This window comes from Centrocercus urophasianus, unplaced genomic scaffold (assembly GCF_019232065.1).
Source record: "Centrocercus urophasianus isolate 14NV4802_14NV808 unplaced genomic scaffold, USGS_Curo_1.0 seq_11, whole genome shotgun sequence".
Lineage (NCBI taxonomy): Eukaryota > Metazoa > Chordata > Aves > Galliformes > Phasianidae > Centrocercus > Centrocercus urophasianus.
Genome location: NW_024884253.1, coordinates 50,566,617 through 50,593,400, shown reverse-complemented (window position 1 = coordinate 50,593,400; position 26,784 = coordinate 50,566,617). Strand labels below are relative to the sequence as shown.

General features: G+C 39.8%; 1 protein-coding gene across 1 annotated transcript in view; it reads right to left on the bottom strand.

Annotated features, from left to right (window-relative positions):
- The window catches only part of LDLRAD4 (low density lipoprotein receptor class A domain containing 4), a 274,988-nt gene that overhangs the window by 208,683 nt on the left and 39,521 nt on the right, over nt 1-26,784 (bottom strand). Inside the window, exon 2 of the mRNA XM_042834214.1 lies at nt 22,725-22,805. The gene's annotated coding sequence lies outside the window, so the exon portion shown is untranslated. The remainder of the gene's footprint in view (nt 1-22,724; nt 22,806-26,784) is intronic.

Genomic DNA, 26,784 nt, shown 5'->3' with positions numbered 1-26,784 from the left:
TTATTAAAAACAGTTGAAAGGTATGTTTCAAAGCAGATTCTAATGTGAGCTATCAAAAATAGCTTCTCTTGTTTCCTGTTTTATAAACATATCAACTGAGCAGCAGTTTGGGCTACTCACCACCTCCAAGCCCTTGTGGCAGGGCACTGGTGCAAATGCCCACCCGGTTTCACCAGTTTCTGAAACACACTGAAGTCATGTTTTCTCCTGAGCCTGCAGAGGCTGCTATCATCCTTACCTGAACAACACCACACAGCTCACAGCTTTGAAAACGCAGGTGTATAATCAAAGAATATTAGGATGTTATAATCACAAAATAAACAAGAGATTTAGGCAAAGTAAACTATGATAACAAAAGAGAATAAATAGAAAGCTTACCCCTATCCTGGGCTCACCCACAAAACACCAGCAGAGATGATATCCAGAAGAGATCCTTCCCCCCTGGCAGTCAGCTCTTAAATAGACCTAGGAGGGGAGTCAGGCTCCACCCCTTCCGGCAGCACAGCTGAATTGCCTTCACCTGTGCTCCTCTGGCTGGCTCACTGCTCACCTCAGGTGATCAATCAGAGGCTCAGGCCGTGACTCAGCAGTTCCCATACAGCAGGGTAAGAGGGATTCTTTATGTTAAGCATTAGGCTAACAAATTTGACCTGGCAATTACCACTAGGATCTGCTCTTCCAGATTTGGATGCAACTTTTAAAAGGATATGCATTAGGGGGAACCCAGGAGCTTTGCTGCACTTCACAAAGGCCTTGCATTACAAATTCACCAGTACAAACATTTTTAACAAAGCTTCCCATTGCCCAACTTTTCTTAAAAGCTGCTTCCATCACTGTAACACAGAATAATACATTCTCATCAATTCTGCAGTCGCAAAGAATCATGTTCAAATTCTAAAATTCTGGCTAACGTTACATAAAGAAACAAACTTTAACCTATACACATCAATTTCAAAATATTGTAAGTTAATGTTCCATTGTCTTTGTTCTGCATCTGTCTTCAGGACTTAGCACGAAGTGATGAAGAAGTTTATCTCACATATAAGACACGGCACTAACATTGATCTATTCCCTCTCCAAAACACCAACAGAAGGAGCTATGGATCACTGATCCAAAAAATTAAATGCTGAAATGTACATCCAACAGTGTTACCCTCCACTAACAGATATCCTGTGGGAAAAAAAATAAAACAAATATAACTCATATGTCTAGCCAAAAGAAAACATTCAGAGAAGAACAAGGTGAAATTCAGTCCCACTCCTCAGGACGAAATGTATCTTATTACAAGCTTCAAATCTTCAGCAGTGTCTGCTTGAGCACAGCCAGAACATGCGGAGAAAATTTATGGCATTTTATCATGGTTGGCTTAGGGGAAGGAAGAGATTTCTCTGTGAGGTCAGGCTCAGGAAATTATTTGCGTTATTCTTCAGTTCCTCAACATGCTTTCTCTTTCACTGAAAACACTGCAGTAATTTTGCCTACAAAAAGCTGAGTAGCTGAAACTGTACCAAATTAGGGCTAGCTTGCATTGTAAGTTCAGCAGTAGGTGCACCATTTTTTCCAACATTTGATAACAGCAAAGTCAAATTCAGTTGAGCAGGACGACTTACATCTGACGAGCTTCAAGCGCCATGCACGCAACGAACTGACAAAGTCCTAAGTAAAACAGGCAATATTTGAAATTGTACTGTATTTCCTTCTTGCTACTCATCAACTTTCCAAACAACAGATTTTTATTAATGGGGGGGAAAAAAAAAGTCTTATCAAATAATACACCTCTTACTAAATTCATCATGATTTTATCAAAGAGAAAGAGACCTCACTGTAAAAACAAATGGCATTTTCTTGAAGCTGTGTCTGAAGTGCTTACAACTGAGCAGTTATTCATCCAGAAGCAAAATAAGGATGGTTGGACACTAAGTACAGGATATCACAAGAAAACAAGATAGATAAAAAATTTTAGGAAAATACTGTGAAAAACAGAACACCGACATTTCCCACAGCTGAAGGGAAAGTGGTAAGATCAAACACAGTACTTCCAGTTCTCTTTTTTCAAGCCCTATAAAAATTTGAAAGAATTCCTGCATATTGGATTAGAAAAAGATGCAATCAACTTTGTCCTTATTTGCAGAGGATTTAGAATAACACCTGTCAAAAAGTTGGTGGCTTCAATGGCTTGAACACAAAACTACTACAAGAGTCTTGTACTCTCTGAAATAGGAAGAGGCTGAAAGACATCATACAATGTGTCAGATAAAGAGATCAACTGAAAAAAAAAACTTGTAACTAGAGTATCTGCACTAAAAAATAGCTAGGCTTGATGCCTTCTAACTGCAACAGCATGTGCTGATGAAAATATTTATAATGTATTAAATCCAGGCTTTCTTTCTAGCACACTGAAGAACACCAGGAACAACAACCAAGGAACGACAAAATGAAAGAATGGCAGAAGAAAACAGACATGGCTTGATTTTTAGTTGGTCCTGTGCTGAGCCAGGACTCGATGATCCTTATGGGACCCCTCCAACTTGGGATATTCTGTGGTGGTAGATATCCTTCAAATCATCTGAACAGTGATGTTAAAGAATGAATTAAAATTTGTGCTAGGCAATACTGCAAGGTGTACAAACCTACTGTTCTACTACCTATCCTAGAATACTTTTCAATCAGTAGAGGAATAAATACAGGGCACAGTACAGTAAAAGAGAAAGCAGAATATTCAAAACTTGAAAGAAAAAAACCAAACTATCATCCACTCTATCTTCTCAATTAGCATTTTAGCTACTTAACACACTTAAATTCATGCAGGCAATAAGCAATTTTCACTGCCTGCCAGCCAAGATCACCAGAATTATAAATCCTTTTTTTATGGGAATTCCCTTTAGTACAAATTCTTTGTGATATATTTCCCTTAGTATGTACTGACATAGCAATGTGCTTCTACATAGTCTTTGATCTGCAAGTTGGACATGAATTCTTTAAATTAGAGTTCCTTTTCAGAAGAAAAAAAAAAGGCTGAGAAAGATGCAGCATTTTCCAGAAAATTCAAACAGATACGAGCTTTAAACTTTCTGATTAACAAGACCAAACTTCAGGATATTAAAACGAAATCCAAACCTAATATTTTACATTCTAATGAGATGGTGGCAATGAAGAAGGCTGACTAGGAACAAAGGACAGCTTCCATACTTACGGAAGCCACCCCAGCAACCACTGCCAACCAGCCACAAGCACCTGCAAAATCCATCAGACTGATCTCGTGCCACCACAGCTCATCTGAGGACAAGATGTTCGGCAGCAGCCTATCAAATCTCATACAAATATTTTACTTTATCAAAAGAAAGAAAAAATGTTTTGCAGTTAGTAAATAGTTCAATGTGAAATATGAATGTACTATCAAAGGGTGGATTATTCACAGATCCTTTCAGTTAGTGCTTTGAAATGTGAAGTTCAATTTGCACAAAATGTACTTGTTTTAAGCAAAGAGACTGAAAACTTGAATGGAATTAAATAAATGTAGCTTTCTCCGAAGTCCTGCATTTTCAGCGTTTATCTCTCTAGAACCTCAATTTAATTTCATCTTCAAAAGTTATAATTAGCAGTTTTAGAATAAACACGTCATGCTTAAATACAAACTTCTCATCTCACAAGGCTATTACTCACAGTCACTCTTCCATAAATACTGTTAATATAAAACACCACCAGTGCATGGTAAAGGCTGCTTTGACCTGAAAAACCTCCCTGGAAAACACAAGCTCAGTCAACTCCTAAGAGTTTCCCAACAGCTGTAGTTGAATAAAGGAAGAGAGTCATGCCCTGACTACCAAGGTTTGATTGAAGAAAACAATAAAATAAATGCAAAAGTGCATTACTGAGTTTGGCATTAAGAAAAAAAAAAAAGTCTGGAAAAGCAAACAAGTTAGAAGCACATATAAAAACTAGAGTAAGTTTTTATAACGGAAATGCAGAAGAGAAAGCTAGGTCATTCAAACTCATCTAACTGTATCTTAAAAGAGCCTCCTCAGAGCCAGGAAGCTTCTCCCAAGTGATAATTCGTTGCGTGCATGCTCCAGCACTACAATTTGATTTAATTATTACAGCTCCACAGTTATTCCTTCGTTAAGCCATAACGTTCATAGAATCATATCCAGGCATAATGCACCTCAGAAAGTTTACTGTACATTCAAGGCAAAAAAATCACACATCTTCAGTACCACATGAACAGCAAAGTATCCCATGCAGTCACTGCTATGTTACTGAAAGGCATTTTTACATATTACTTTCCACACACTTCACAATTCATACACCACATGAAATCAATCAGAAGTTCAATCTGCATCTAGACTCTAAGCCTGCCATAATGATTTAGTATCACTGAAAATGTAATCAATATTAAAGGCAATAAAGAAGGGGTAAAGGATAATACTATCATATAAGCACAGCAACTGCTACATTAAATCCTTTGGGACTAATAATTACGGTTCACCTAACCAAGTAACTTTAGACAACAGCCTAAGCGAATGCTCCAGTAATAAACCAAGATCCGTCAGTGTGTACGCATTTAAAAACATTTCCCACTCCACTGATCTATGTCTTAGACATTTCTTAGGCTTGAAGGGTAAAGTTTTGCGGCTCTTCCAATGGAAGCAATTCTCTCTTTTTTTTGTGGTAACTGGCATTGCTGTTAGTATTTCCTACTCCAAAGAAGTGCACTGTTTCTTATAGAGGATAACATGATCTGCGCACAGAAGATATACACTATTCCTATCACAGAATCACACAATCACAGAATGGCCAGGGTCGGAAGGGACCTCAAGGATCATGAATCCTCAACTCCCCTGCTGCAGGCAGGGCCACCCACCTCCACATTCAATACCAGACCTGTGAATGTATTCAGCTCATGAGATGCCTGAAATTAAGACAGTTGTTGACAGTGATGAAAACTTCTAAGTTCGGAACAAACACAGGTGACTTTTTACAACTTTGCAGAACTTAAAATTCTTCCAAATAACAAAATAGGCTAATGAATATGCACTGAATTGAATATAACACAAGAACATCTCTGAGAAGCCCAACTTATAAACCGAAACATATCTTCAGAAATTGAGAAAAAACAGAAAGATAAAAATCAAAAACAAAAAAGGGAAGTGCACGATCTCTTAAGAAAGGAAGGGAAAAATTCACTGCTTAATCACCTTTCCATTATAAGGCCACATTAATTCTTCCTACTCTAAAAGAATCCTAATTTCAAAGAGTGCTCTCATATCATTAAGCCATAGTCAATCAAGTTGTGTTTTGCTATGAAGAACACTGTGCTAGAAACATAAAACTGCAATCAAAACATCAGGTTTTGAGAATTTTCCTTAGAAAGAACAACCTCACGAGGCCTTGACAAAGCCACATAATTAAGGATAAAGCCAAAAATATGAAAACAAAATAACCAGTTTGTGAGATAAGAATAAATTAATAATCACGCTCTAATGTGGATCTACTTCTTGAAACAGCTGAAGGCTACAGGATTTTCCATTTTGTACTGGAGCCCAAAGCAGGAAGATGTTGCCAAGATCAGTGTAAGAAGCTGCAAGAGAACACCAGAAAACTTGTTTCTAATACCTGCTTGTCACAACGAAAAAGGCTATGTTTTCAAAATACTTCCAACGGCAGAACAAAGTCGTTGTTCATACGCAGACAGTGAGGACTAGTGGTAGTGACTGAGGGAACAACCTGTAGCTGGGAGCTCTCATACCAGCCCTACAGGAGATAGCACCAGGCCTAACGACCAGGCTGCAGGCCCAAAGGTTTACTCCTTACTGACGTCTTTGCAAGATTTGCCTTCTAAACCTCAAAAATCCTGTATTAACTCAGACAAAAAGGTGGGCCAGCTTAAGTAAAGGAGTCCCTTAAGTGCTGCTGACTCTTTCACATCTGAAATGCAATTATTCAACTACATGATGCTGAGTCATGAGAAAATGTACAAAACATATTCCCATGCTAAGCACTTTTAAGTAGAAAAGAGAGGAATTAAATTAAAATACATCCTAAAAATGCTGTTTTATTAATATTGCAGGAAAGCAAAACAAAGTATATGCAAGGTCACTTGCAGAATAAAAGCAGCACTGGAAAGCAATAACTTCTTCTAAAATGACCTGGGATTTCTTTTCTCCTGATTGCATAACGACCATACAAATATTTGCACATCATTCCAAATCAGTTATAAAATTCAAATAACTTTTTCTACCAGGATAGTCTCTGACTCTTCTATAAAGTTTTATAAAAATATAGCAACTACATAAATAAAATTATTTATAAATATCTTTATAGAATAGAAAAAGCAGTGATGGCCCACAAGCTGAAACGTTTCCATACCACTCGAGCTACATAACATTTCAGAAAGGTGTGTTGCCACTGGATGGGTGAAAGAAAATCACTGTTTTCAATCCTCTTCACCCAGTGCAGCTGTCCTGACTGCTGTCTTGAATAACCTGCAATTCTCTGAAAGAACACAGGAGATACCTGCAATTCACAGATAAAACATTACCTCCTCTCCAGCATTTAAAGCAGACTATTTCAAGTAATTTTGCTAAGGGAGTACAAATTCTGCAGAACAAAAACTGTCATAAAAGTTCTCACTCTAGAAATAAGAGCTCTTCAGACTCAAGTCCACACACGTCACTGTGGCACGAGTGAGAGATGGTAATGCTCAGGACTAGAGTGCTTTCACCTCAGAAGAAGGCACAAATGTCTCATTTCCTTTTGCTTGGAACACAGACACATACGACAGAGCCTGCTCGGGTTGCCTCTGGCTTTCTTTCAGCTACAGAAGAGCAACTGAAAACTCTGAAGGAGCATTAGATAGAGAATATGCGTACAGTGTGTGTTCCTCGAAGAGCTCCAGCTACCATCAGGTAATCTTTACTTTGTAGGGTCAGAGGAATAGTCCACATATTCATTTGGGTCACTACAACCTCACGTAGTTACTCACCTTCATATCATTAATTACTTGGCAGACAGTTCTATTACTCTTCACAGAATTGGCTGCTATAGAAACTGATCTACCAAGGGAAGCCATGCAACTGCACAACACAGACCAGATACAAGGAAGAATTTTGTTTTTTACAATAAGGGTGGTGAGGCACTGGCACATCTTGCTCAGGGAAGTGGTGGAAGATGTGGAACCTAATTTCTTCTTAATCTGTGGATTGAGATGTGAAAGGTTGCCCAGAAAAGTGGTGGATGCTCCATCCCTGGAGACACTCAAGGTCAGGCTGGAGGAGCTCTGAGCAACCTGTTCTGCTGTAGGTGTCACTGTTTGCTGCAGCAGAGTTGGACTAGGTGACCTTTAAGGATCTCTTCCAACTCAAACAATTCTATGAACATATTTGGGAGACAGAGACATTTTCTCAGTGACATCACCAAAGCCCCTGGGACTGAGGAAGAGCAAGCTCCAATCATGGTGAAAGAAGGAGATTCAAAGAGAAACAGACAAAGGAAACACACACAGCTGCCTGTTCAACCAAGTTATCACAGACTTTCAAGAATAATTTACAGAGGGGAGAAGAACCACTGGCATCTCCTGATAGAAGAAAAAGTCAACAGTTGTTTCAGATACAGCACACAACCTGACACACCTCTCTAAGGACACAAAAGAAGATGGTGTTTATATTCCAGCTGTGATCTAAAAGAATCATTCTCCTCAGTTCATCTCCAAGAGGGCTGCAGGAGACAAGCAGGTGTCATAGGAACAACTCCCTCCTGATTGTTTCTTGATTCAACACACAATGGTCACATTGCCCATTATCAACTTCCACGCAACTTTTGGAAGGAAGGATACCTCATATATACTTCTGATAGATCATAGTTCTCAGATGCTGACCTGAAACTCCTACTTCTCCAGCTGACACAGCCCTCAGTGTCTGTGACCCCTCCTGCCTTGTGTCAGCTGTCTGTGGAGATGATGACTGCTCCTCAGGCTGCAAGAAGCTTCCTCATGAACTGGCAAGAACAGCTCGGCATCTGCAGGTCCCTTGGGTTGAGAAACAGGTAGCCTCCTCGCTCAAAGCTGTGTGGAACTAATTCTGGTATTATGCATATGAGGTGCCTATCTCCTTCCCTGTGCTCAACTACAGCTGCCGTAGACTAGAATCTGTCTGCTCAGGAGCTGACGGTGACTGCCGTGAACTCCATACTTGTGATGACTAGGAGAGTTCACCATGCACCTCTCCACACTCCAATAAAAGAAAAGAAATGAGGACAGTAACACCAAAACTGTTATATAGCATGTCTGCAATCAACACACAGTCACCACATTCTAAGGAAATAAACTGCATTTCCAAATACAAGGCAAAACAGATAGAAACTTCAGACTTTTTTTTTTAAATGAACACACAGTGAGTTACTTATGGTTCAAAGCATTACAAAACCCCAGTATTATATTCATGCTGCCTTTCCTCTTCCCAGAACCTAAATGAAAAATGTGTGAACATGAATCAATAATTCCATTTTCACATGTATTTACTGAGGTCTGAATACTCAAAGAGACTAGAATTTGCTGGGCCAACTGCAGGAAATGTTTTTTTCATCCATGCATATTCCAATTGCTGCTTCCTTCATCAGTGTTAATGCAAGTGTTGATTTAATAAGCAGCAAATATACTAGAGATATTAATGACATTAGAAACTTACATATGCATCAGATTTTCAAGATGATCCTTCTCTAAGAACTAAATTAATTTTTGTAAACCTCCAGTGAACACCAGACCTCATACCAAATTTAGACGTCACAATGTCCTGAGCTCTTAAGATTTACATTAATTAAACAAGAAAAGGTCACACAATTGGAAATGTCCACAATTTGGGCAAAACTCAATGACAAAATCTGTCCCATCTATCGTCAATTTTTTATACACAGTAACTGTCACTTTGACAGAGTCTGTCTGTCAACTTGCTCTCGGTTATACACAAGAAACTTCAGCCTTCATCCTCTGCAAGAGTTCACAGGCCTTGTCTTGCCAAGTTCAATGAGAGAGAGACACAAAAAGAAGAAGAGGAAACAAAACCCAATAGCCCTCAGGGCTTTTTTTGTCATCTGCTCAGGAAACAATTTCTCTGCAGCTTAAGAACTCTTTCAGATTTAACTCAAGGATTTCAGTACTGAAATTCTGAAAGAACAACATTTATGTTTTTACAGCTAGGAAGGTCAGGAGGCAGAAAAAAATCATTGTTTTTAACTCCCAACACTTGAAAATTAGCTTCAGTGTGACCTCAGACAAGGGAGTTTTTATGTATCTCTCCTCACACAGGTTATCCACTAACGTTGTTACTTCTCCCATTTTTGAAGCCTCCAAGCCTGCTATAGAAGCATACTCCCTCCTCATCCCATACAATGCCTTGAAAAAAACAGAACCAGAAACATCTCCTATGCGTTCAGATTCTGACACCAGCTAGCTAGAAGGCCTTTGTAATACCTCTATTTACAGACAAATGATGAAAGTTCAGGTAGGAGTTTAAAGAGATGTCGAGGCTTAACCCCATGTTATGAAGTCTTTCTTGTACCCAAATAATCCTCTAAGCATAACCTAGAAAATTCTTTCCTCTCTGAATATCCTCTCCTCCAACTTTTCTTATTATGTGGAAAACTTTTTCCCTAAAGTCTGTTCACTCTCAGGTATTTAACAGGTGATTTGAAAGAAATAAAAGGAAGAGGAGAAAAAAAGCTCCTACCCATCACATCACAGTGGACTGCACAGCAAGGGTATGAAAGCCTGCACTGCAGCACAAAGCTATCAAATCTTGGGGCCCTTCAAAGGATGCAGTATTGCCTTCCTATCACTGGAGGAGGCGAGAGCTAAAAAAAAAAAATAATAAAAAAAAATCACACGACCTCACCAGCCTGAGAACAGTGGGCTTAAGAGTAAGCATTCAATCAGCAAAGACACTAACAGAGCAGATGAAAATAAAATGCATTCAGAACCCTTCACAATCTATTTCTGGGTAAAGTTCTCAGTTTCACATGGTTTGCTGCCGCTTTGAACTATACTTAATGCAGCCAGCTCTTTAAGTGGTATTCAATGCACCAGATACAAAGAGAAACTACAGAAGGGACCAGAAAAATAGTCCAACATATGAATCAAAGCGTATGTGTTGCTGTCACTCAGCAGCATCAGGATGTGCTCCACATAGAAATAAACATTCAGAGGGCTCCTGTTCCAGGACATAAGGGAGAACACCACAATCTAGCACCCCACAATATGAAACTTGACCTCCCAACAGAAGCCCCACCAACAAGCAGAGGAATCAGCAGACATACCTCAGTGCACACAAGAAACCCCAAATAAGCTCATTTCCAAGAGAGGCATAAAATAGCACATTCGTTTCTCTTGAGATAGGCAGGATATACTACTTTTCCATCCTGCTTCTTGTCTTTTTCATTAGGACACCACAGATTGCAAAGCCTAAAAGGAAGCACATGAGCCAAAGGAATTTTTAGCCTGAAGACAACTGTTACAAAATGAACTTCTTAACTGCAAGTTAGGAGGAAGTTGGACAAATTCAGTGTTTGACCATCTTCATAAAACACAGCAGAAGCCTTCCTGTGGAAAAGCTTCTCCATAGTAACTAAAACAGCAATTCGAGTATTGAGTCCCTGTCAAAAATACCCTCAACACAAAAATAGAGTACAAAAGGCTCTCAAAAGCAGAGAATTCAATGACCCAAAAAGAGGAGAAGAGGAGGCTCCAGTAAGCACATGCAGCTTCACTGCCACCGATCTGTTTTTCTGAGAGACAGAAATAAAAAAAGATAAAACAGCGATTTAACAGCGCCTAACAGCATCACGATGACAACCAGTCAATTGGTGAAAGGGCTTCTCCAATGAGATAAATATATGCTTGATTTTTCCAGTGGTGCCTTCAAGAAACCGCCCTCATATTAAGAGCTAGGTAGATGGCTGTTCGTATGGTTTCAGGGAAACTATACAGCAGCTCAAAAACATACCGTGAAGGGACTTTGCTGCTTAGTGAAGAAATAAAACCACTGCTTACTTAAACCAAGGGACAAACAATCAAAGGAAAATATGATTGTGCACTATTATTTTATTATACACACAACAGTAACTGAGCGGCCTGATACAACGGAATTAGTGAGCCTAGATTTAAGACTACAAGTGATCTTCGCCAAGGCAGGTGGATATCCAAAACTAGGAACAGGAAAGAACAATGTCGCAATGGCTGGTAAATCCAACTCGTGCACAGCAAGCCAATATAGTAAAGAGCATACAGAAGAAAACCACATTTACATAACATGCTGTCTTCCTTTTAAGCACTCAAGCAGCATAAGTAAGATTTAAAGCATTCTCCGATAAAGTTCCTATCTAAGAAGAAGAAGCCTAGAGAAGACCCCCAACATCTAGTGAGTGGCAACCCTGGTTATGGCAGGGGGTTGGAACTGGCTGATCTTTAAGGTCCCTTTCAACCCAAGCCATTCTTCTGCTTGTCCATTACATTTTCACACACTTCAGTGTAGGCAGAATTTCACCTCGAAAAGATCCAAAGGGAAAGAAACTAAAGATCACGTAATCTTTACCTACAATTAGCCTTAGTGAGCTTTGTATTCCAACTTGCACATGGATGGTAGAAAACATTCTCAGCTGTCCCTCAGCCTTACAATTAGAGATCAGAGCATTGTCCATTTCTAACTCCATTAAGCTTTAAAAATTAATCTAATTTTTTTCATGTTGAATTTACACATTAGTCTTATTTTTTAAAGTATTTTAATTTCAGCCAGCTGCTTCATGAAAAGGGACAAAGAAAAATATTGTTTGGCTCTCAGTAAAAAGGCAGACTTGGTAAAAAAAAAGCCTCCCAGATCACTGTTTCCAAGAAAGGGTCTGGGGCACGTTTGCATAAAGAAAATACCTTCTGTAATCCTCAAGATTCTGAATTTGACTAAGACATCTTTGAAAGCACACAGGCTGCTCATGTTCATGGAGTTCTCAGAGGGGACTGGCCTGACAGAGCATCCGTTCTGCCCACGCCAGGAGGAAGAACCAGTGAAGGAACCAGACACCACCACAGAGAGCAAATCAGTGCAAGAAAGCAAGCAGAAACCCCATCACACTTTCCTCCTGTAGCCATCAAAACAAACATTCATGAGAACATAATACTGAAAATGCATACTGTAAGGCTCATAAAAGAAAGAGGAAAAAATAGGAAAGGAAGAATGCTTGCGACATCGGAGTTCAAAATTCCACTTAAACAATAACACAAAGATTCGGGAGGCATGAAAGGAGTGCTTTAAACCTTATCAGAGTGCAACGCTTCAGTACACATCTATCAAAAGTAATCAGACTGTAACTATCAGGTTAGATGTTAGGAAAATCTTCTCTGAAAGAGCAGTCAGGTGCTGGAACAGGCTGCCCAGGGAGGCGATGGATTCACAGGCCCCGGAGGTGTTGAGCTGTTGTACTGAGGGACGTGGTTTAGTGGGAAATACTGGTGATCGGTGGACAGTCGGACTGGATGATCTTGGAGGTATTTTTCAATCTTGGTGATTCTACGATTCTCTATGAGAAACACTGCAGAGATGCCAACCAGCAAACTGCTGCAAGAGGAGAAGGCACAGCAATGCCATGAGCACCACCTTATCACACAGGGCTCGAAAGAGCACCAGCACGAGGAGTAAGCTCACTCCACTCCACCTTTCAACCCCTGCCTCACCTGCATTGTAGACACTTACAAATAAAAATCAAGCTACCACCATTTTCCCTTAAACAGAAAACACAAGCTATTATTAGAGTAAATGATAGGAACAAACAGAATGTGGGTTAGAACAGCGCCATAAAGCTGGTGGTATGAAAGCTGCGTGGCTTCTTTTTGTTCAATATTTTGTGTATCATAGCAATTTTCTCTAAAATTTCCATTAAGACAACTTGCTAAATCAGCACAGGTACGTATTAAGATTTTTCTTATGCCATTAAAGAAAAATATTCTGAATTGAAATGAAAAAACAGAACATTTGATGTTGAAAAAGATGATGCATAGAAGCATATACTGAATCATAACATACAATATACTTCAAGCACGAGGGATACAGAAATTTTGATTAATGAAATCTACAGAAAGATAAGTTAGATGGTATTAAATTAGGTATCTCCTGAAACACTGGGAACCTTCATGCAGACAGTCTGAAGATACAATTAGGAGAAATTCTTCCAATTTATTGTGAAAAAAATATTTTTTAAAAAATCAGTAATTTTCCCAACTAGTCTTGAAACAACTGTCCAACCTTCAGACAAAACGATTACTAAAAGCTTTCCTACATTTTTTCTCTTATTTCTAAAGTAATTTTTCTACTGATTTCATGTAAAAAAATAATTGCAAGCTGTATAGAAAATAGCCAAGAAAGCAACAGGATGCAACACAAAAATCACACTTAATTCAACTGTGCCTAAAATTTTCAAAACATACACTCCCAAAAACTTTCTCATACCCAGTAGCTACAGAATCAAATCTTAGGGAATTTCTCTGATCTTCTTCAGCTGTATAAAATTTGAAATAATTATCCTGAACTTCAAAATAGCTTGAAAGACCTCAACCGTGTGGTCACTGCTCCTCTGTGTTGTTGTTTTCCATTTCTAAACATATGCCTGGATGCCCTGGTCTTGCTGGTAGAGCAGTCGCCTCACGCACACAGTCTCCCTTTGAAGCCTCCCAGCAGAGCCAAGAACGGAGGATGCTGCAGCAGCAGGCTCCCTATTCTCAGGTTATGCAACAGATGACATCATTATCAGCAAAACTGGATGACTCCGGCTGAGAGCAGACATGAAGAATTCGAGAGCGAATTTTCCTTTACTTTTGGAATTAAGGACTGCTGTTTGGTCAGTTTGAAACAAGGCAAAAATCACCCAAAGTGAGGGCCGTTCATGTCACAGATCACTCCTCAGTGAAAAGTCCTATGATAAATATTACTGCCACAGATGTCATTCAGTCCTGTTTCTTCCCTGGAAAAAAAGTTTTCCCACTGATGGTGAAACTGGAAATAAATATTTAGCTCAGAATAATATCAGTAATTTAAGAAGCCTATTTACCTGCATGAGAACCAAGGGGGTTCCACTCCCCGTAGATGAACGACCACATGCCAACAGGATGCAGTGGAGCAGTTTGGCTTCTCTCCTCCCTGCAGAGAGATCTGTGCATCTTACCCAGGACACACTCATCTGCCCATCATCTGTGCATGCACAAATCCTACACATCACATTTCTCTCTTCTCTAGCTGCTCTACCAACTTCTACATCATAAACGACGTAACCTGACTTTTTTCAAATGCTTCAGTTTACTGAAAGTACCTACTGATCGGCCAGGGAGCAAAGGCATGGATTCTGAGTCCTCATATGTGGCAAAAAAAAAAAAAAAAAAAAAAAAAAAAAAAGTATTAATTTAAATTCTGAAAGAAATAGCTTGTATAACTCCATCACTGTACAGCTGACAGATCTAGTTGTGTTGTCCTTAGAGATAATTGGGAAGGATGTTTTGCACTGCATGAAACAAATCCCTTTAGTCAAGTCCTGACAATGAACATACAGTGAGAAGGAGCGATTATGTAATACAAACAATAAATACTTTAATCTGTTTGATTTGAAAGATTTCAGCCATCGGGGCTAATGAATGCACAAAAACAAACTGAGGTTTTAAGAAGCTTAGCTAAAAGCTTCTATACTTCTGTCAAAAGACATAGAAGTATTTAGATCTTGGAGACAAGAATAAAATCAGTATGAATCAGTAACACAGAAATAGGTATATGGTTGCTCCTAGTAATAAGAGAAACTTTTTCTGACAGTGCTTTAATGGGCTAATTCTAGGTTATTATAAAAGTGTAAACTTGGAAAGCAAAGCCCAACTTCAGTGGTGCTTTACAAGCTCCTCCAACAAAGCACTGAACATTGTGCATTTGGTGATACTACAAGATAAGTGTAACATTAAAATTAATGTTACCCAATAGAATAAGGATTATAAAGTACAGGAGAAGTCACATGACCATGTAACGAGCTTACAAATACATATCACTAGACAGTGAGTGTATAGAAAACCTAAAAAGAAAACAGAAACACAATAGCTTCATCTTTTGGGGTTTATCTGCAAGAGCTCTCCAGATACAAATTTCTTCCTAATCTCATACAACTGGAAAACTATTGAAAAGAACAGGCAAGGAATGATGAGCATGACAAAGAACTCTTGGACTCACTTGTTACCATCCCTGTCTGACACTAAAGAATCAGAGACCTGCATCTTACAGGCTCCTTTATGCAACCGTATGATATTTTATTGCATGAGTCTACTCAAAAGCACAAACCTAAATAAAATCAGCTGCTTAGCTGGCCTCTCTTCCTCCGCCTTTCTTCAAAAGTCAATAACGATTAGAAACCACAAAAAAAAAACAACTGGCATTTCCCTCAAATCATGCCAGAAGAAAAATCACTGATGAGTCAAGTTAGTCTCCAAGTGCGACAATGAGAGTGATTCATAAGTCATTGCTCCAGGTTTAATACTTGAGAGAAAAAAGCTTCATCAATAAAATAGGATAGAAACGTAAATTCTCATTTTAAACACAATATGTAAAACAGATCATAAATTAAGTATTTTATTTTCAGATCTGGATAGTGCTGTTCCATGTGTTCGTCGCAATGGTTGCAAACCACCAGCAGTCACCTTCAGCAGCTCCTGCAGGCAGGGAGCCCTGCAGAGGACACTGAGATGTCACACCACATTCCTGGGCTGTCTTCAGTGCAGCTGCAGAGCAAACTCTCATGTCAACTGCGGGTGCAAAGCAATGAGACCCCTGGCTGAAAGCACAAAAGAAGTCTCATTAAGGCACAGCTCAGTCACTGCCAGTACCTTTAGAGAACACAGATTTCCAGAAACAGTTGAGATTTAGTAAAGCTACTAATTTTGTTTGTTTGTTTTCCTCAGATTTAACATCTGGATAAATTATTAAATGCTGAAATAAATCCCAGTGCAATGATCTCAGAGCACAGTAACCAATGTGTGTAAGGAAAAGTTCACCGCTGCTCCTTTCAGACAACAGCTCAGATATGCAGCACCATATCAAAAACGACCTCTGTGCCTGAGCTTCTGCAGCAAATCAGGTTTTCAAGTGAATTCACCTCCTCTGCCCTTCAAATCCATCACATTTCTTTCCTTCCAACCCACATCCAAAAGTAGAAGATCTGCGAAGCAATTCCCAAAACATTATTTTTTAAATTTATACTGGATTAAATACAGAAGTCCAAACCTATAAAGAAACCAAAAAAGAGATCCAGAAGGTTTTTTCATCAGACAGCTAATAACATAACAGAAGCATTTGAAAGTCCTTCCAAACCGTTATGACCTTGTTCAGTCATACGCTTCAGGTTGACCACTGAAAGAAATGCAAAGCAATGCTAGTTTTCCCACATCTCCCATCACAGAGCAAATGACAGCTCTGATGCTGGGAACAGACTGCCAAAGTATTTTGCCTCTTTAACTGCGATACAAAAATTGAAAGAATTAAAAAAGAAAACAGCCACGTTGCTGTTAACACTTCACAACTTAATCAGACATTACACTTGTACTGCAGAAAACATGCAACAAGATTCAACTTCTACATGGTAGCTGGATCTAAAATATGTGCTGTGTTAAAGAAAGATTACCAAGCACTGCAGTGCATGACCTTGCCATCTTCCTTCTCACTCGGAGGCATTTCTTCTCTAACAGCTGAAAATCATCAGAACATTAAGTACTAACATGGACACTACTGAATGTACACGCTCTCATGAAGGATGATAAAATTACTTAAATGTGTCTCTTTTGTTTTAAGCGCTCTCTTACATTCCTCTCAGGAGCAATATATCGCCAGTGTCACTGTTAGGAACAAGTAAGTGACATATCAAGAACGGCCGTTTATTAATAAACACTTCACTTCTTCTGTGAAGTTAATCTTCACACACATCCATGAGGCAGGAAACTATCAGCCAGTGTTTCCCACATGGGGGCCAAAGTCACGCCATAGACATCCCTGTCCTTGTGGTGATTCAGGTGTCAAAGCTGCAAACCATAAGCAATCCTGCCTCCTGCGTTCATTCAGTCATTGCACTTTGCCCATCTGACAAGAAGGAAACTATCAGAACGACGCTGCGTTGTTATAACTGGAGTAAGTCAGCATTTATTAAAAGCCATTAGAAGCTTGGAAATAATCTTACAATTAAAATGGGAAATAAGAAAACACGATTTATCATCTGCTTCCCTTTTCACCTTCCAAGGACATAAGGATCATAACCATTCCACAGGTCTTTGTTTGGAAAAAACATCTTCCAAACAGAACCTGAGAATGCTTTCTCTAAATTCTTTGATCTCTCTTTACCCAGCTTCAAGTTCTCAGACACTCCCTTATGACCAAACATGAACTGAATGATAAGAGGGGGTATTAACATCGCTCCCAAACAATGCAAGACAGGCACTGAGAGTTCAAGACAGAGAAAGAAGCTGCACAGCACAAACCTCTTGTGGTACTGACAAACTGCAGATGCATTACTAACGTGGAATTCAATCCACATATAAAAATGCTTATTTCTATCTATCCAAATTAGCACAATAAGCATCTTCAAGCTGACTAAGATACTGACTCAGAGAGCTCCCTTTAAAACTATAAGAAATTGTATGGATAAATCACTTAACAAGCTTTCATAGAATCACAGAACTGTTTGAGTAGAAGGGACCCTTAAGGTCACCTAGTCCAACTTCCCTGCAATGAACAGGGACACCTACAGCACATCAAGTTGCTCAGAGCTCCATCCAGCCTGACGTTGAGTGTCTCCAGGGATGACGGGGCACCCACCACCTCTCTGGGCAACCTTTCACATCTCAATCCATGAATTAAGAAAAAGTTAGGTTCCACATCTTGCAGGTTGTCAAGGGCTCTGGGCTCTTAGCACATCAGAAAACATCTACTTCAGCACACTCAGCAAAGCACTTCTGCTACCACATTAAGTCAAGAATTTGAGAAATAGCAAAGTCAGCAAATGATGAGTTTTAAAAAATGTTCAGGAGCTCTGTACATAGATTTGAGAGATTTCAAATCATGTGGGCTTCTTCGATCCTGATGGGCAACCTTTTGCTTGTGCTAGAAACACAATGAGGAGATGCTCTGAGCATGTATCATTAGCAGCCCACTGCAGGAATGCCTTAAAGAATGTTCCAAAAAACCTCCTGAGTAGTTCTTTCCTTTTCTCATGTTCCTTAAGACTAAACTAAATGAATGGGATAAATTCTGGTGAGCACAGACAATGAAGCTCATCTATTTCACTGCACCCAAGAACACTCTTTTGTCCACTACTCAGCTGACTGAAGATCCACCAGCTGTGCTGCTCTGCTGCTAGTTTCTTCCTAAGGGAAGCACTTGTTTCCATTTTCTCTCTGAAACAACTGCAAGACAACTTGCATCACAGTGAGGGCTACATGCCTGTGCAGCACAGTCACACAAAACACTGCCCATTTCCACCACGAATTTCCAGGTTTAAGACAAGTTAAGCAGACAGCCTAGCCTTCACAAAGTCTGAACAAAGCTATCAAAACATATTCTTCCATAAGAGCTGAGCCAATATAAATGTTATCAAACACAAAGGAATACAGGATGGAACAGCAGCAAAAACAGATTAGCCAATTTCAGTCCAAAACATACTTGATTCCATTGTCTTCCACGTGTGCAAAAAAGCGACAAGTAGCATCTGCCTCAAAAAATGCTTTGTGCAAGCCTGAGAGCAAGGCTAAACAGAAAATACATGACGAACTCTTCTTAAAAGTGTTTCAAATGACTTCTCAGTCCTCACCTTTCTTCGCGGGGGTTTCAATGAGCTTAACAAGAACATTCTTGTGTACGGGGCTCTACAAGATCAATATTCAGTTGCTGACTCAATATTTTACTCCAAGAATCATTCCAAAGCCAAATGTGAGAGTAGTGTTTAATATAGCAAAACCTAGCTTCAAAATGAATCAAACGCATAATCAATTTTACGCAATTAAATTCTGCACTTAACTGAATTTCAAAGGCCTCTGAAGTTCAGCTCCAGCCCTTCAACTGATCATCTAGATTATTTTTTCCCCTCTCTAGTAATCAGGAGTGACGGACAGGTAACCTCAAAATCAGCATCAGAAAGCTCCAGAGCTAAGTGCTTCTTTGGGAAGTACATATTTGAGAATGAAAAAAGTCATGGTCAACAATAACACAAATGAGCAAACTAACAGAGTAAGTTCATGCTTTTCTGTTCTGAACATAACATTTTTTTCATAAAGGGATGTATGTTTACTCAAATGTCTCTTACCTAGTGGTACTCAATTCAGTATGCACAACACAAGGGAATTCAACAATTCCCATTTCCTAAAACAGATGTTCATGCATCTCATGCTCCTTCCTCTGTCACAGCAGGCAAATTCTTTATTAGGTTCTAATAAAAAAATTCTTTGAGTATATGCAACACTTTCAAAGGGGGAATAAAGGCTGTGTCACTGTCTTCTCAATTCTCGTTTTAAGCCTTCTTACACTTTTCAATAATGCTTCTTCCTACACAGACACGTATTTTCTCTTCTGTCTTTTACCAATTTAAATAGAGCAGAATTTGATATGACTTTCTCCAAGAGCCAGCAAATAAAATTTATGTATATAAAAAACATCTAGAAAATGCAGTGTGTCAGTGATTCTTTATTGCATCTTCTCCTATGAATACTTCCTGAAAGTTAGGCAGCTCACTGTAAGAAACCCTCTAACAACACGAACTTCCTCCTCAAGGGTCCTGGAGAAGATGACAATCTATTGCTTTGTGGAACAGACTCCAAACCATGAAGTATGCACAACCTAGATGAGAAGAGTTAAATAAAGCTGCTAAAATTCAGCAGCATTGCAAGCTATTCCAAACTACACTTACTATAACCTACACTGGGTGTCCTCTGCATAAGCACCAGTGTGACTTTGTGGACTGCTGAGACTCAGTCTGTTGCAACTGGCATAAGTTGCCACAGGCGAGTAATCACAAGAAACTGACCTTGGCAAAAGCACATTTTACACTTCACTGCTGTTCAACTGTGTTAAACTAAAGAGAGAGCAAGCGAGCACAAGGGGAACAGGGAGGGAGAAGGAACAAAGGGGGATGGACAGAAAGCATAAAAGTGATTGCAGCCATTTTCAGCTTTACCCGAATTTCGGACTTTGAGGCACATCAGTTGAAGTGCACAGCTCAGCCTAGGGTTTCAGATGGATTCAGGGCGGGGGATGGGGAGAGGAACGGATTAAGTCCTAAATTAGGAAATAACATCTCCAAACACCTCTCGAGAAGGAAAGAAAAAGATAAAGATGACAATGACAACTTCACACTTACCACCACCAGATTACTCATTGAATGAATTGTTCCTTCCTCGTTTGGCTACACCACTTAAAAACACATTTTAGAATCAGCTGCAATAAGGACTATAGGTATTCCTCAAGGCATGCAGCAAAATAGTTCAATTCTGATTGAAAAGTTTCAACACAACCTTGACTGCATTGGCTCTCTCAACAGTCCCACAGCAGGTAGCAGGAACTAGCATGGCAGAATTCCCCCTGCTGTATGTGCAGTTGTGTCCTGTCCTAACCATCTTCTGAGTTTCCTTCAGTTTGGATCACTTATCTCCCTGCCATATCTTTTTCTTACTTTCTGCATTCTACTTTTTCCTATTGATTACCGCATCTCCAAAGCAGCAGTCCTGGCAGAGCAAGGCGACAGGGGATCCCTGGCTAGCATTAACCCCACATCCTGCCCAAACTTCTCAGGCACTTAAACAGCAGTGACCGTTGGGTCAGCCAGTGGGTATTCTGCATTTCTAGGATATTCAGTGGTTGAAGCAAAACACACAGAAGTTTTGGAGGAGTTAAAAAAAAAAATAAAATACAAAACAAAACAAAATAAAACAACATTCACTCTTCAATTGTGAAGAGCACAAGGTACACAAGTCTTGACAAAATGAGACTGTACACATTTCATATCTCAGTTCCTCTGCCACTCAGTGCTTAAGGATCAAAACCCTCTAAAAAAGTCCAACTGTATGCAGGTTCCCTTTCAAATCCTGAAGGCTGCTTCTCTCCTACATAGACAGTTTTTCCATGCTTCATCTGTTCTCATAATTAACTCAAAACCTCTGATACGAGAGACAGTCTTTGCTCCTCTCACACATCCAAACCTTTTACATATCACTGAGAATCCAGTCTCCTATTCCAATCTCTGCCTTTCTCCACTTTAGTCCTCCACACATTTATTACTACAGCATGAAGAACAATGAGATCTGATGTGAGCTTTTTTTCCACCCCCCCCCCCACAGCCATATTACCTCAAACCACTCCCACTCGACTGAGAGTCACCACGGTTTAATGACCTCTGCTGTCACTGGGTGGAGAGATGCAAGACTCAGCCCTGACAGCAGATGGCCCGTTCACACACACTGATGTTCAGCAATTCAACAGTGATACGATCATGTCTAGCCTATGAATTATAGAAACAGCAAATCCATGAAGCATAGCTTAAAATTCCATGGGATTCAGGTACTTCCAAGTCTGAACTTCAGATCTGTGTCAAAAAGGTGTCAGCCGTGGATCTGCAGAATATGAATCATCTCATCAGATTGTAGCTCTCACAAATAAATGGTGTTTGAAAGGCCCACAGGCACTCTTTGTGACAGCAAGCCACAACTCTGCCAAAAGGGGCTGGACAGGTGACCAAACTACTCACTTCGTGTGCGTGGTTTCTAAGTAAACTTAGCAGGGTCTAGGCTGGGAGCACACTGGTATCTGTCATATTTTGCTGACTGTGCACTTCAGCACAAAGTTTAATTATTCAACTTTGTACTGTCTTAGTGCTAAAATTGGAAAACAAAAAATAAAATCAGGGAGACTGCTCTAGTTCTACTGCAATTGTGGCCGCTGTTTGGGCTCAGCTATGATATGGTCACCATTTCTTACAAGGGAGCACAGCAAAATAAAGTGTAACAAGAAAGTAAGTACCTGAAAGGTTCTCAGGAAGACTGAATATTTGTGTCCATCTGACTCAAAGTAAGCATATCATCATATTACACAAAAGCACCCTCAGCTGAAAGCAGGAATTTGGTGCCTTTTATTTCTTTCATGCATATCCTAAACAGGTCACTGAACTATTCTCTTCCCTCTTTGCAGCTGCCTCTCAAGCTCTGACACTATAGCACTTGTCACTCACTGCCAACTGATTTAACAATTCGGCGTCTAGGAGGCTCATCTTCAAGACTTATTTTTTGTAGGTAAAACAGTAATATTAACTGGGTCTTCCAGATTCCAGCAAATAATTACTAATACACTGACTACTCTGAGCAAATCACTTCCTCACGTCTTTCACCTGAGAGATTTCCTCGAGATCCATATATTTCCACAGAAAATCTCAGGACTCGTACATCAAAATCTTTCACTATCTAAAAATTAGTAGTAAGGTTTAGTTACAATTATGCATATGAATAACTACCACCAAAACATGCAACAAAATACCTATCAAAAAGATCGCGCTGCGATAAGGCAGAAAAGTTATGAGATTAATTTGATTAATTTGATTACAGTATACCCCTACTACAAAAGATTGGTTTGTCTGAATTGTGTTTACCTTTCGCAAAGTGTTTCAGAAAGAAAAGTCTTGCGTAGTTTAAACTCACCCAATATAACACAGCGATATCCTTGATGTCCAGGGAGTCAGGAGATTCTTCTTCCTTCTGGTTGTGAATACTGAGCGTGACCTACAGGAAAAAGTGAAAAACATGGATGGTAGACAATCCTTCTTGTTCTCAGTGGGTCAGCATTTTCAAAATCGCTACAGAACACTGTGCTGACTTCCGAAGATCAATCACTACTGGAGTTCCTGGAAGATTTCAAATCAGACTTGTATTCTTTCTTAAGTATCTCTACAGAACGTACCAGGGGTTCATTTTTCCCTTTGAGATCACTGCCTTAATTACAAAGATATTTAAGCGACAGGCCCAGTGCTCTTCTTTACACAGAACTACAACATGCCATTTGCATTTTCTGCCATTAATTTAAATTTGTAACCTGCAGAACTCAAATTTCCTTAAGATTACTAAACTGAAAGGAAGGTTTTGTTTTCTGCGCTGTCAAGTGCTTTTAATACATTCTACAAAACCAACAGCAACATAACTAAAACCCATGAAAAACACAGAATTACCCTTTCTCCCATTCAAAACTTCATTTAATAAGCAGCTATTGGCCCTTAGGTTCAGCACTCAATAACTGAATAAAGATGTCTGAAGTCTAAAAACAGCTGTGGAAATTTCAGCAAACTTTATCTTCTTCAGTCTTCAGCCAGCTCTGGGATTTCCATGTTTCTAAGGGACTTCACTTTTTCTCGACAGCACTGAACATGCAGCTTTGCAGATATTTACGCTGTATAAAGCCACCTCGATCCTTCTAGCTCTTCCAGTAACAGCAAGCAAATTTGCAAAAGCTTTGCCTCAGATTTCACAGGCATGTGTGCGCCTCTCTCAGTACCCAGGCCTCCTTGCCAATATGTAGGATTAAACTTTTTCCAAGGTTGAATAAGCCACCATCTGTCTATCTTGTGTGGTGCTGCGCGCCATCCGGGAGACTTGTCCCTCAGAGCATGTTTCTACCATATGTCACTCCTGAGTGATCAGCTATGCCAAGACATTTGGGAAAAAATGACTAAGTCTAGCTGGAAAACCCGTTCAGAATTCCAGAGGAGGTCTGCCAAGGCTGTATTTGCAAATAACTCTGCATCCACCAGTACGCAGGTATTGTATGCAGTAATGAATAGACTTTACCTGAGCTGACAGAACGATCCAGAAGATGTAACGGCCCTCTACTGTCTAAAATTCACAGGCTTTCTAATAGGCCAAAAGGCTCAGATATGATGTGTCTTCAGGAAAACCCAAGGAATTTTTATGGAAGAACTGTAATTTCTATCACAACTAAGGTAAGCAGGAAGGGAAGAAAACAGACGCAATGTATTTCAAGAAGGACTACTTGGTCTTTACAACTAATCACCAACTTTTTTCAAAATAATCGACTAAAATACCTAAGGGAACTGGACATAAGTTCTTCCTAATTCACAACAGTGTCTGAAGTCTTTGCCTGCACGCAAAGTAAACCTAAACTGAATTTTAAACCAATGATTAATCATGGTTCACCCAATTAGAATTTGGCTAATAAAAATATGACTCTATCCAATTTCAGATTTAAAGAACTGCTTTATGTTCCAATTCCCCAATTATTAAATTAAAGACCAAGCCAGCATTGTTCTTATGGCCAGCTCAAGGCTGCTCATTTACATAACTGACTTTCAAGGGCACTTCATTATGCAGCAATTAATATCAACAGAGAATCGACCAGATCTGCTACTTAATGTTAAGGAAGATGTTCTTGAGGACACTGAAAGAAGACAGAAACTAGTAAGTAGCGATGACAGCCTCTCTCAGTGAGTTCAGCATGGGAAAGGAAATCTGTTCCTGTATACAACAGCAGAAGTATTAAATACCAGTAGACAGGCTATGGGAATCATTACATTTAGTGGGGAAAAAGAAAAAACAAGACGAGGAGTGATAAAAAACACAGTAGGGGATCTTCATGACAGTTCAAGAATCCCTTGCCAGTGTTTTTTCTTTCAGAGTCTGGCTGATCAGCATTCTGCCACTCTTCGGGTTACGCACCCATGCACGGGTCCATCTCCCCATGGGCAGGAATGTCATTTGTGCGTGTCTCTGAGGAACTCAGAGGGGACTGCAGATGGAGACCGAGACACGAAAACTATGGATAGTTGCCAATTGGGAAAATTCTCCCTCTGGAAAAGCATTTGCACTGTGAAGCTGGTAAAGATGCTTTTGGATCCAGCTTCATCAGGATGAGTCCCCAGTGCTCAATACAACTTTGCATTCTGCTTCGCACATGTGGTGAGGTTCACCACACGCTGTTGTTCTCAGCAACTTTTTTTTTTTTTAGGAAACTTTCCTACACTCCTGGAATTCATAAGCTTGGGAATCACACAATCACATGAAGAAGCATTCTTTCATGAATAAAATCACTCAGCAGAACAACTAAATAACTATTACAAAAACGCAAAACTTAACCAAAACATCTGTTGCTAAACGTAAGAGCACGACAAGTAAAAGGCAGACAGTGAGGTCTATTTCCACAGGAAGCCTCATTTAGAGGAGAAGACTGAGGAGAAAGTGTTTACAGACAACAAAGGCTCTCTGAAAATGAGTGCTATATTCTCTGAGCCACCATCTGCAGGGTATTTCCAATTTTCCCACATTCATTCAGCAAAGTTCATTCCCCAGCAGAGGCTTTGGGCACTAATTGGCAAGAGGTTTGTTTTGGGGACTTTTTTTCCCACTGACCAAGACATAAAGAAAATACAGTGTGGTGGGAAGCTATTGAACGTCACTAACAAGCCCAGAGGAGCCAGTCCTCTTACAAAAAAGTCAACTCTGCGGGCGCAATGGTACATCAACAAAAAAGAGGTTGTTGCTCAAAATGCTAATGCAATATTAAAGCAAAGCACTGTTCCTCTTCTCATCAGTAATCACTATTCATAAATTACAACCCCAAAAAAATCCTACTTGCGATATAAAATCAACTTGGGGCTTTTTTGCACTTAAAGGTGCAAAAAAAGGAACAGAGGTAATAATTAAAAAAAAAAAAAAAAAAAAAGGCCGCTTTTCCAAAGCAAAGAGAGAAAGCAATTTTCCTCACGCATCGTTCCTCACCTTCGTTTCCCCCTCCTCCACACCAAACCCAAGAAAATCTGCCATTGCTTTAGGTCAAAGGAAAAACAGGCCCAGCTGCCGTAAGCCAAACAACGTACAGGTTTGCTATCTCCCCTGCTGTTTTGGCTCGGGCTCTTCAGACTGGAAAATTCAGAAGCACAATCTCCCAAGCTCTATAAATGCCAGAACCATCTAAGAGGAAAATAGGACAAGGCCACCCCCAGGCAAGTTTGTACTAAAATCTGCTGGCTGCAAGGCAAAAATACAGTAAACATCACATAGGGACAGTCTGCGCCTTGGAAAGTATTCTATGCGAATAACACAGCTTCCAAAGGAAGGCTGAGCTGGAGCGGCTTCTGGAGAGCAGAACGCAATGTTTTAATATCCGAGTGAGGAGCTATGAGATAATGGCACGCTCAACAAATCGTGTGACAGGCAAAATGCTCCCAACATTAATCCAAAGGAGAAACGCAAAAGCAACGCTCAGCGTTCTCTATGGCAAACTAACAGATGTGGCATCCGAGAACCGTTCTGCAGTTCGCTGAGGAAACATCGTTTTTATCTGACAATTGATTTCACGGAACAAAAGAAGTAATAATAAGCAATTAAGCAGTCGATATTTTCTTGTCTTTCGGGGAAGAATATTTCAGTTACATTTTCACAGTCCTTGAGAGATGAACTTTGCAGCTGACTACTGTATGTTTTAATGTGCTCTGCACTGACTCAACCTAGAAAAACAAGCCAAAAACACAAGTTGAAACATCCTTTTTCCTGTGTAGCTCCAATTTGCAGTAGCAAGAAGCTAAACAACATGCTCTCCTCCAGATGGCTGAAATAAAAAGAACACTCTTTCTGATTAATTAGGAAACAAATGAATCTGCTGTTAGCACAACAAGTTACCATCAGGAAACTTGGGCTCCCACTAAACTTTGGTATTTGCGCTTGCCCTGCAGTTGTGTTCAGAACCTTCCAAAGA